Raw genomic sequence first — 11,001 nt, 5'->3', positions numbered from 1 at the left:
CCTGTAAGAAATTTGAATCATCTGGTTCCAGTTTGGAGCAAAGCACAGCTTCCTGTTACCTCCAAATACAACAAATTGCAGTTACTTTGCTTCAGAATATGGTCAGAAGATTGTCATACAGCTCTCCTAAGACAATTCCAGATGTTCTGAGACTGCAAACATCTGGGGACCCAAGGTTGATAGAACCATTGCTCTATTCAAAGCACTGTCTATAGCATATTTGAGATAAAGAACCACGAGGAGGGATACTAGGGCCCTTGCAATTCTTCATTCTGTTACCTGGACAGCAGACTCACTAGCTGAACAATACTCTGACATTCTCCCACAGTCAAGTGAGGTGTTGTGTCATTCTAGCTGAATTTTCAAAAATGATCTCTTGCACCAGCTATTCTGTGCAAATGAGTGTCTTCTTTGGCATCATTTCTGGTGACGTGTAAGTGGCAACCCTATTACTTATTCATGGTATAGACTTAAAACCTTTTAGGTGTCAAACGGGGGCCGAAGAGACTCGGGTTTCATGATATTATCATCTCATCCATGGAACTCACTGAAACCAATTATTCTCACAGTGTTGGAGTAATAAGGAGACCAATCATTGTGAGCTTCCCGGAAGGAAAAAAAACAGCATAGAATCATAAATATAAATTACAAAAATAAAGGTTGCATTTAAAAAATGAAATCATGTACAAAGAAAAGCCTGGCTGCTCTATCTGAATTTGTTCAAGTTCCTGGACAGTCTTCAAAGGTCACCCCACACAAAAGCCTAATGTAGTAATCTAATCAGGACATTATCAAAGCATAGGTTTCTGCACCCGGATCCTGTTTATCCATGAAGAACTGCAGCTGGTGCATCAACCAAAGCCTTTCTTGATGCTGGGAAAATGATGATAACAAAATAGGCACTCTCCCTCTTGTGGAAAGATGCCTGGCTTGTCCACAAGAAAGAAGTAATAACTGCAAATTAATTTATGGCAGAAAACATCTGGAAAACCCCTTAGAACATACACACATGCTCATGTGCAATGCACAGTTTTGAAGATCACATGAATTTTCATTTTGATCTCTAGTCATGTTTTTCCAGCTGGTGTTACGCCTGCCTGCCGAGGTTGCTGATTGACTAGCAGGTTGATGCACATGCTTGCTGATTGACTAGCAAGTTCAAATGATAATACTAGGATATTGTTTGTGCTGTCCTCTGAAGATGCCGGCCACAGAGACTGGCGAAACGTTAGGAAGAATAACCTTCAGAACACGGCCAAAGAGCCCGAAAACCCCACAATAACTATATTGTTTGTTTATTGTGTTTCTGTTCTCCAGGGATCCCAAAGTGATAAACAATAGAACAAAAAACAATCTTTTAAAAGAGATTAAAAATAATTTTACAACCAGTTTTAAAATCCAAAGGCCATAACAAACCAGACATCTTTGGCCAACTGCTGGAAGTTCAAGAGTGTCAGACTGGCTTTCCTTTGGAGAAAGCTCCACAGTCAAGGAGCTGATGCATAGGCAGTTCTGCCTTATGTGGTCCTGAACAAAGCTTCTAAGGAGGTGACATCCTGCAGGGTTTATGCTGAAAATCTGATTCTGTGCAGGCTCACGTAGGAGAAGGTGGCCATCTAAATGTTCTGGTCTCAAGCCATGTACAGCTTGGTAGGTCAAAACTGGAATGCTGAACTGAGCTAAAAAACAATTTGAAAGCTAGTACAGTTTGGCCCAGTCTGGAGATACATAGTGCAGGTTAGACATCGGTCTGGCCATTACATTTGTACTGATTATAGCTACATTTTCCACTGTGCCGGTAGTTCCAGGATCAAAGGCTCTGACACAGAGGAAAAGCCTGTTGACTTTCGTTTCGCTGCTGCTGCAGGAACAAGCACCAGGTATGGAAGGCTGAGAGGTGACATTCAGGCATTTTGTAACTGGGGAGAAAGGACTGCATTCTTCAACTTAAGAGGTTGACTGCATAGTTGTTTAGCCTGCTGTTTGGTCTACTGCAGAGACAGGCTGGTTTGCTTCCACAGTTGGTCTTTGCCAGAGTGAACCAGGCTGACCTCAGAGTGGTCTTGCCCACCTCTTTCCAGGCCCCATCACAGGGCTTCTCCTTTTTTTGGTCAGGTAGGATCACTCAGGTTTGGAGCAGTTCCAGCATGTGTGGTTGCTGGAAACAATTCAAAGCCATTGAATTCTTCTTTCATTTTGACAATACAGTGGTGCCTTGCTTAACGATTGCCTCATTAAACAATGAAACCGCTTCACGATGACGTTTTTGCGATTGCTTTTGCGATCGCAAAACGATGGTTTAAATAGGGTTTTTTCGCTTTGTGATGATCGGTTCCCTGCTTCGGGAACCGATTCTTCGCAAAATGATGTTTTTCTAACAGCTGATCGGCGGTTTCAAAATGGCCACCGGGTAATTAAAATGGCTCCCCACTGTGTTTAGGGATGGATTCCCTGCTTTACAGGCAGCGAAAATGGCTGCCCTTAAGGAGGATCTTCGCTGGACGGTGAGTTTTCAGCCCATTAGAATGCATTGAACCGGTTTAAATGCATTTCAGTGGGCTTTTTATTTTCGCAAGACGATGTTTTTGTAAGACAGCGATTTTTGCGGAACGAATTAACATCGTCTTGCGAGGCACCACTGTATCCTGAAGTGGCTTAAGACGAGAGCCACCTTAGGATATTGGAAAATTAGACACTTGAAAAAAAAAAACAGAATTAAACTTGAATCCAGAGTAATAAATCTTAATCAAGGATACTTGAACCTGGACATATCTAATTCAGATTGCTATACATTTGGATAGGTTCCTGGGTTCCATCCTTTTCCAGTCGCAAGCCCTGAACCCAAGCCTTTCAGGGTTCAAAGTGGCTGGCATGTCTCTTATGAACAGTTAAACATCATAAGGGGGGAATGCGAATCAGGAATACTTGTGGTGGCCTGATTAAAAGGAAAATGATAACATCTCTCCTCATGTCCAAGTTACAGCCGGTCCTGGCAATTATGAATCCTTCGCAAAGAATGTTTTGTGCCTCCTTATTAGCACTTGGCCGTCTAGCAAAGGGGAGCAGAACGGAAATTACGCGAGTAGTTTTCAAATTAACGGACTCAAATGTGATGCTGAGCAAAGTCTGAGCAAAAGTAAGTTGAGCCGGCTTGTTCCATTTGCTTTCAAGAAACTTAAGATTCCCCAAACTCCTCATCAGGTCTGACTTGCTCGTTAAAGGAAGACAAATGAATCACTTCGGGGGATTGTTTGCAACCAGTTGACCGATATAGAGTTGATTCTTCAGGGCAGTTTGCAATGAGGTCATTCCTGAGGAACTGCTTATGGAGCCTAAATATTGCATTTTATAAAATACTTTGACTTTAAGAAACTGAAGATATCATTGTGGAAAGATATTTTTCATATTTTACTAATTCTGCCCCAACTTCTATCCACCTCCTGTATAGATAAGCTTTGCAGTATGATTTTCTTTTGCTGGAAAAACTTTATATAAAGACCACCCCAATTGAGATTTCTCTGCTGCTGACACTGATAGCATTTCAGCACCAGGTCAAAACATTCCTGTTCCAGAAGGCTTTTAATTGAAATAATATCAACTGTGGGTCCTGATGGCAATTTTTAGAGTATATATTTTAATTGTATTTTAATTGTTTCATCTTTTTTTTTACTGTATTTTAATTGTTATAAGCCACCCAGGGACCTTTGGGTAGTGTGGGCAGCATATAAGTTAAATAAATAAATAAATAAATAAATAAATAAATAAATAAATAAATAAATAAATAAATAAATAAATAAATAAATAAGTTTTCCATGTATCCTTGCACTCAGTTCTTTCCTTAATTATAAACATGGGCCTCTACTAGGGAGAAATTATTTTGTCTATGAGAGTGTACCCATTCTCATTTCTAGGATCTATTGACAAAATGAAATCATTCTTTGATAATCACACTTTCCCCAATTTTGCAGTCTCACTCTTCAGTCAAAAAATAACAAAAAGGTTTCTTGAAAGCAAATTCAGGACATGAGCACAAAAAATTATGGATTTTAGCAAAAAAATAATATGCCAAACACATTCGGCTTAGGAAACACTGCTTGGGGAAAAATATGCTTAGATTACAAAAATGTTCACTGAGCAGTGTATTTATTATGAGAAATGTAAGGTAAAGGTTCCCCTTAACATTTAGTCCAGCCGTGGCCAACTCTAGGGGGTGGTGCTCATCCCTGTCTCCAAGCCATAGAGCCAGCGTTGGTCTGTAGACAGTTTTCCATGGTTACGTGGCCAGCGCGACTAGACCCGGAACGTCATTGCCTTCCCACTGAGGTGGTACCTATTTATCTACTTGCATTTTGCATGCTTTCGAACTGCTAGGTTGGCAGGAGCTGGGAGAAGTGATGGGGCTCCCTCCATCACGTGGATTCAATCTTATGACGGCTGGTCTTCTGACCTTGCAGCACAGAGGCTTCTGCAATTTAACCCGCAGCGCCACCACGTCCCCTACTGAGAAATGTAAACACATATGTGAATTTTGTTATTGTTTCTGTGGACATTAAAATAAAACCATGAAAAGTGAAGTGACATTGGGAAGGCTGGGGGGGAAAAAAGAGAGAAACAGAGAGAAACCAAAACTGTCTGATTTGTCTATCCTTAAACTCTATAAAACTCTTTTTTTTGAAAAGTTGGCTGGTTAGATCAGTAAGTTAGGCATCTGGTTGTGAAGCGTGAGGTTGGGAGTTTGATTTCCCCTCGGTGCCTCCAGTGAAACAGAGCCAACCTGGGTGGCCCTGGGCAAGCTGTACAATCCAAGGATGCCTCCAGAAGAAGGCAAACCTTTACTATCCTTAATGGAGAAAACCCTGAAAAAGCTTGCCATAAGTCAGAATGGAGTTGACGGCACAGGATTATTACTAAACTCTGTATGCTAGGACATGAATTGACAGAACACGTGCAGTAGAAATTCTCTGATCCATTTTCCCCCAACTGCTGTTTATAATGCTTCATTCATGTACTTCGACCATATCAAAACTTAGCAATTTTCCCCCCTTGGGGAATCTTTCAAACATTTCATATTCTGAAATCTCCTCCCCACCTCCTGACACCATGTCCTCCGAAAGAACAATTTGACAGGTATTAATTTTCAAAACAAATGGTCGGCTTTCAAGATCTGTTGCAGCAGCGAAAGGAAGGGAGGTGGTGGGCCAGGAGGGGAAGGGGCCGGCTTCCAGAATGTTTTAATTGTGACTTGGAAACTTTATAAACAGAATAGACGAAAGCATCCTTTTTAATCATGATCTTGACCAGAACAATAATTATGATAAATCCGTTGTCAGCCTGGCTCAAAAGCTCTTTTGGAGGTAGAAGGAAATTTGTGCACATTTCTAGACAATAGTTCAGTAGAAATCTTTTCCAGCTTTTCTGACATATGGAATTCCACATAGTTTGCAATCAAATGGTCTCCAAATCACACTTGTTCTATTGCTAAACTCTTTGACAGTTTAACATAAACAAGCATTGAATTCATTAAAATGCTTTATTTTCTGGAAAAAAAAATAGGGGGGGGGGAGCCTTTGTAATTAGTTGCAACAGATGAAGATTTAAAATTGAAACATCTGAAAAAGCTTGATTTCCAAACAGTATCAAAACCTGCAGCATGCCCAGGAAGGTGGCTATTAGCAAAAATAGGTCCACCCAACATGCTATGCAAAATCGTGAAATATTTGTAATTTAGTTTTGCTGATCCTGCAAAACATTGCAAGCATCAGAATCTAATGAGCACCTGTTTACTTTTCAAAAGCAGAAAGACTTTGGAGCAGTGGTGCTGGAAATGGTATAAGGAATGAGCAAAATGAAGTGTTCCTTACCATATAAAAATGTTCAACTTAACCCTCTAGCTTTTTTAACAGCTTAATTTCAATCATGCACCAATCTTTCCTTCCCAGAACTAATCGGCTCTGAAGGAATTTTAGAAATAGAAATTTTGAAACATGCATAGAATGCTTGGTCTTTGGGTTCATCACAAGTTTAGGCTCTTCCCCCTTACATACAGAATGAAATAGCAGGAGTATTATCTTGTTCTTTGTTTCAGACAGCCAAATTGGTAGGGATGACCTTACTGTCTGGTATGTCATGTGACAGAAACTGGGGGGTACTCTTGTAACATCCCCATTTGTATAACAACAATCTCCAGTTACCACAGGTTGCAAACCACTTTCTGTATTAAACAGCTTGGCCTCTGCTAATTTAAAAGCTCACTGGAAGGACAGATCCTGAAGCTGAGGCTCCAATACTTTGGCCATCTCATGAGAAGAGAAGACTCCCTGGAAAAGACCATGATGTTGGGAAAGTGTGAAGGCAAGAGGAGAAAGGGACGACAGAGGATGAAATGGTTGGACAGTGTCATCAAAGCGACCAACATGAATCTGACCCAACTCCGGGAGGCAGTGGAAGACAAGAGGGCCTGGCGTGCTGTGGTCCATGGCGTCACAAAGAGTCGGACATGACTTAATGACTAAGCAACAACAAAAATTTAAAAGCAAAGGAAGTATTTTTACTTGGTTAAAGGGTCTACTGTAAAATATATATGATTTTCTTTGTGGATGCCCTGGATTGCCAGAAAGACAAACAAATGGGTCCTACCACAAATCAAGCCTGAACTATCTCTGGATGCAAAGATGTTGAAATAAGGTTGCCCAACTTTGAGCACTTAATGAGAAGGCAAGATTCTCTGGAAAAGACGAAGATATTGGGAAAAGTTGAAGGCATCAGGAAAAGTGGAGGACTAAACATGAGATGGATTGACTCCCTAAAAGAAACTACAAGCTTGAGTGTGCAAGAGTTGAATAGGGCTGTTAAATACAGGATATTTTGGAGATTGCTTATAGGGTCACCATCCAGTCGGAGGCGACTTGATGGCATATATCAACAAGATTCTCATCAACACTTCTCAAAAAAAAAAATCCTTCTTAGAAACCCACACCACAGCAGCACTGTACTCTGTGAAAAATGGCAAGTTAAGCAGACTTATATTTTTAGACTACATTTTTGGACAAATCTCCATACCACGTACAGAGCAGTATAATATACCAGATGGGCGGGATATAAATCGAAAAAATAAATAAAATAAATAAATACTGGCTACGAGATTCAGGGATCTACAGTTCAGAAAATTTAATATTTCCAAGCACTGGCTAACCATTGCCATGTGTATGACATGCACTTAAACGCAAGTGTAGTAGACAATGAAGATAACAACAGCAACAAAAGCAGTGAGTGGAACAACAAAATTCTTGCCAGTAAGAGTGCAAACTTTGGCTTGTTGAAAAAGTCAAAGAGATGTCAATCAAATCTTACCAAACAAGATCAAAACAAATTTTTTCCCCGTCAGAGAAATACCATAACTCAACATGGTTTGGGGCCAGCCTAGCTGAAGAATCACCTCCTCCTTTATAAGCCTGTTTGGAATTTGTGATCTTCAGCAAATCTTCCGTCTCACCACCCAGAAGACAAGGCAAGTGAGTATTGGAGCAGGATCTTGTAGCCGCATTTCCACTCTGGAACTCTCTCTCAGAAGAACCCAAATTCCAACAGTATGATTTGAGACATAGTTGTTAGAACTCAGGACACTTGAGCCTCAGGGAATCGCTGTCTCTCTCTGGTTCTCCAAGTGGGCAGAACTATCTTGGGCCAAGTGGTGCTTGGTGAAGAATAAGTTGCATTTTGTGTGTGAGGTGTATTTTAAGCTCGGACAACCCTCTCCGCCCCGGTAGCTCCAGCTGTCCATCGGCTCATTGTAAATGTTTTTGTTTGTATTTCACTTAGGTAATGTTGACACACCAAACAAATCAAGAATGAGTGGAGACGACTTGGGGGGGAGTGAATAATAGAATCATCGTAGGGTTGGAAGGGACCTTGGAGGTCTTCTAGTCCAACCCCCTGCCCAAGGCAGGAGACTTTATATCAGTAGTGTTCAACCTTGGCCCTCCAGATGTTCTTGGACTTCACCTCCCAGAAATCTTGGCCAGCAAAGGTGGTGTTGAAGGCTTCTGGGAGCTGTAGTCTAAGAACATCTGGAGGGCCAAGGTTGGACACCACTGCTTTATACCATCCTGGACAGATGGCTGTCCAATCTTTTCTTGAAAACTTCCAGCAATGGGGCACTCACAACATCGGGAGGCAAGCTATTCCACTGCTTAATGGTTCTCACCATCAGGAAATTCCTCTTTATTTCCAGGTTGGATCTCCCTCTGATGGGTTTTCACTCATTGGATCTTGTCCTACCCTCAGGTGCAATGGAGAATAAAGTGATGCCCACTTCCCTGTGGCAACCCTTCAGATACTGGAAGACTGCTATCATGTCTCCCCTCAGTCTTCTCTTCAATAAGCTAAATAGACCTAGTTCTTTTAGTCATCCTTCATAGGATTTAGCCTCCAGTCCCCTTATCATCTTTGTTGCTCTTCTCTGCATGCCTTTGAGGGCCTCAGCATCTTTTTTGAATTGTGGTAACCAGAAACAAAGCAGAGTGGAGCACCAGCAGTGAAACTCCGTAGACGTCTTGCTGTGTAATACCCAGGAGAGCAGTGCAGGATTGCTATATTACATGTTGTTCATAGGAGAAAAACTATTTGTGGGCTGATGGTGAGATTTTTCACAAGCTATAGCCACAATGGATAACCTGGAAAAAGCCCCGATAAAATGGTACACAGTACATAAGGCAGCATGGGATGGAAGACCAAGCAAAAATGGCAGCAACTTCCAGAACTTCTATCTACGTTTTTCGACCTGGCTGGTCATCAATTTTTTTTTCATTCTCCTTTCAAGTTTTGCTTTCATTTTCATTTTGTTTTGCCTGGCTCTGGGAGACTTTTCACACTGGCCCACCTTTGATGGTGGTGGAAGAGATAAGAGGGTCTATTCTGCAGTGGCCCCCAGACTTGGAAGTTTACAGTTTCAAAGGAATCCATTTCATTACTCTTTACTTCTTGGCAACTGATCATGCTGGTAATTTGCTGTTCTGTATGACAGTTGCATTGACCTTACTAACATGTCACAAAACACAGAGAGCTATTTGCTGGCTTCCTCTAGTGGACAGTTCCGATATTGAACCTTGAAAATGTTTGCAAAAACACTGACAGAAAAAAAATCATATGTTTACCTTTCCACTAAGGACACATTTTTCTTTCTTTGTGTCAAAAGTACTGCTGTACAATTAATAAATATATAAAGATCCTAACCTAACGTCCTGAATGGAACCCAGTTAATTCTTCTGTTGCAAGAGTTTCAGAGGCCCTGAGATTTTTCTCTTTTCCATGGGGTTTTCCTCGGTCACAGGATAGATCTTGATCTATTCTAGAAAAACAGGGTTTGGGGTTTTGTTTATTTGTTTGTTTACAGATTATGAGGTTCACAGAACTGATATATTCTAATGCTATCATGGCCACATCTCTCTGAATGCTACTGCTCTCTTTTTGATTTCAGAAGCTAAACAGGGTTGGGTCTTGTTCATACTTAAATGGGAGACCATCCGTGATTCCTGAGGATTTGTAGATAGATAAGCCTAGGAAAGAAAACCTGATCGCCTGCAGAGCTGCTATCAGTCAGAGATCAAGTAGGTGGGTCATGGGGGGTGGTTTTCAAACTCAACCTAAGAAAACATCCTGTAGCATTTGATCAATTCCACTGATTTGCCATGAAAGAAAACATATGAGTTTAGGCACTCATTACATTTATTCTCCTAGTTAGAAAACGTATATGCATATTTCAATCAACTTATATTTAGGAAGAAGGAAGTGCAGCATACCATTTGAGCAAGGGGAAAGGAAGACAATGAATGCATGGTAAAAGAGTGCTCTCATTCTTTCTCAACCAAATGGGCATTCAAAAACAAATACAGTGGTGCCTCGTTAGACGATTGCCTCGCGGGATGAAAAACCCGCAAGACGATTGTTTTTTTGCGATCACTATGGTGCCTCACAAGACCTTTTTTTCTATGACAGTGCTTCACAAGACTTTTTTTGGTGACCGATGCATAGGGAACCTCGCAAGACGATTTTTTCACAAGACGACGATTTTTGTGGAATGAATTAAAACTGTCTTGCAAGGCACCACTGTACACACCAATGGCTACCCATTTCCTTGGTGTTTCCTCTTCTTCCAAAAAAGTGTTTCCCTACCAGCCACCCACAATCTATTTGGAAGTCAATTGAAGGCCCTGGTCCCCTACATCCAGATGTTTTCAGGAGTGTTGGGTGCTTACATTCTAATGCACCGCTATAGCTAAATCAATTCCAGGGGTCAGGGAAGGCATTACTGGATCACTTTGCTTCAAGCTGTGAAAACTCAAGCTGATGAGCCAAGACTGTAGACCTGATGGGATGGTTGGACGCGGAGACAGTGTGTGGAGGGAATATCAAATGTTCACCCATGCACAAACAATGGGCGTGGGTTTGGAGAAGTCTGGAGGGCGGTCTTTCCTTTCTGTGGCTTTGAGGAAAATATCTGCTGAGGCTGAAATACTCCAAAGGCAGCCAAGATTTTGCCAGTATTTTCATTTGTGGGTGAGAGTGGGAGAGAGTAAAGGGGGTAAAAAACAACATAAAAGCCCAGTTTTGCCTGGTAATATTCCCTTATCAGTGAAGCAACCAAGCTTTCAAATCCTGCTTGCTGTTTATGATTAGAGGGAACTTATGGCACTGCTGAAAATGAAATGCAAGCAGCAGGATTTTCTGGGATGTGGAGTTTCAGTCTGAGAAGTGTCTGCAATGAATCTGCTGCCTCTCCCACGAATTGCTGAAAGGGAGGAAACCAGATTAGCACACACTCACAAAAAATATGCTTTGGGGGTGCTGGTCTCCATTCTAGGGATGCAAACCCTGACTTGGTTTATTTTCCTGAGGTCAATGCAGAAACACATTCTTGGAAGGAGCTGGGACCCTATCTTCAAGGGTGTTTTTTTTTAAAGGTTGATCTTCAAGAAATATTAGCTGAAATCCTGTTGCACATTA

Source organism: Pogona vitticeps, chromosome 10 (assembly GCF_051106095.1).
Source record: "Pogona vitticeps strain Pit_001003342236 chromosome 10, PviZW2.1, whole genome shotgun sequence".
Classification (NCBI taxonomy): Eukaryota; Metazoa; Chordata; class Lepidosauria; order Squamata; family Agamidae; genus Pogona; species Pogona vitticeps.
The sequence above is the reverse complement of the archived record's forward strand: the minus strand, read 5'-3'. Positions refer to the sequence as shown.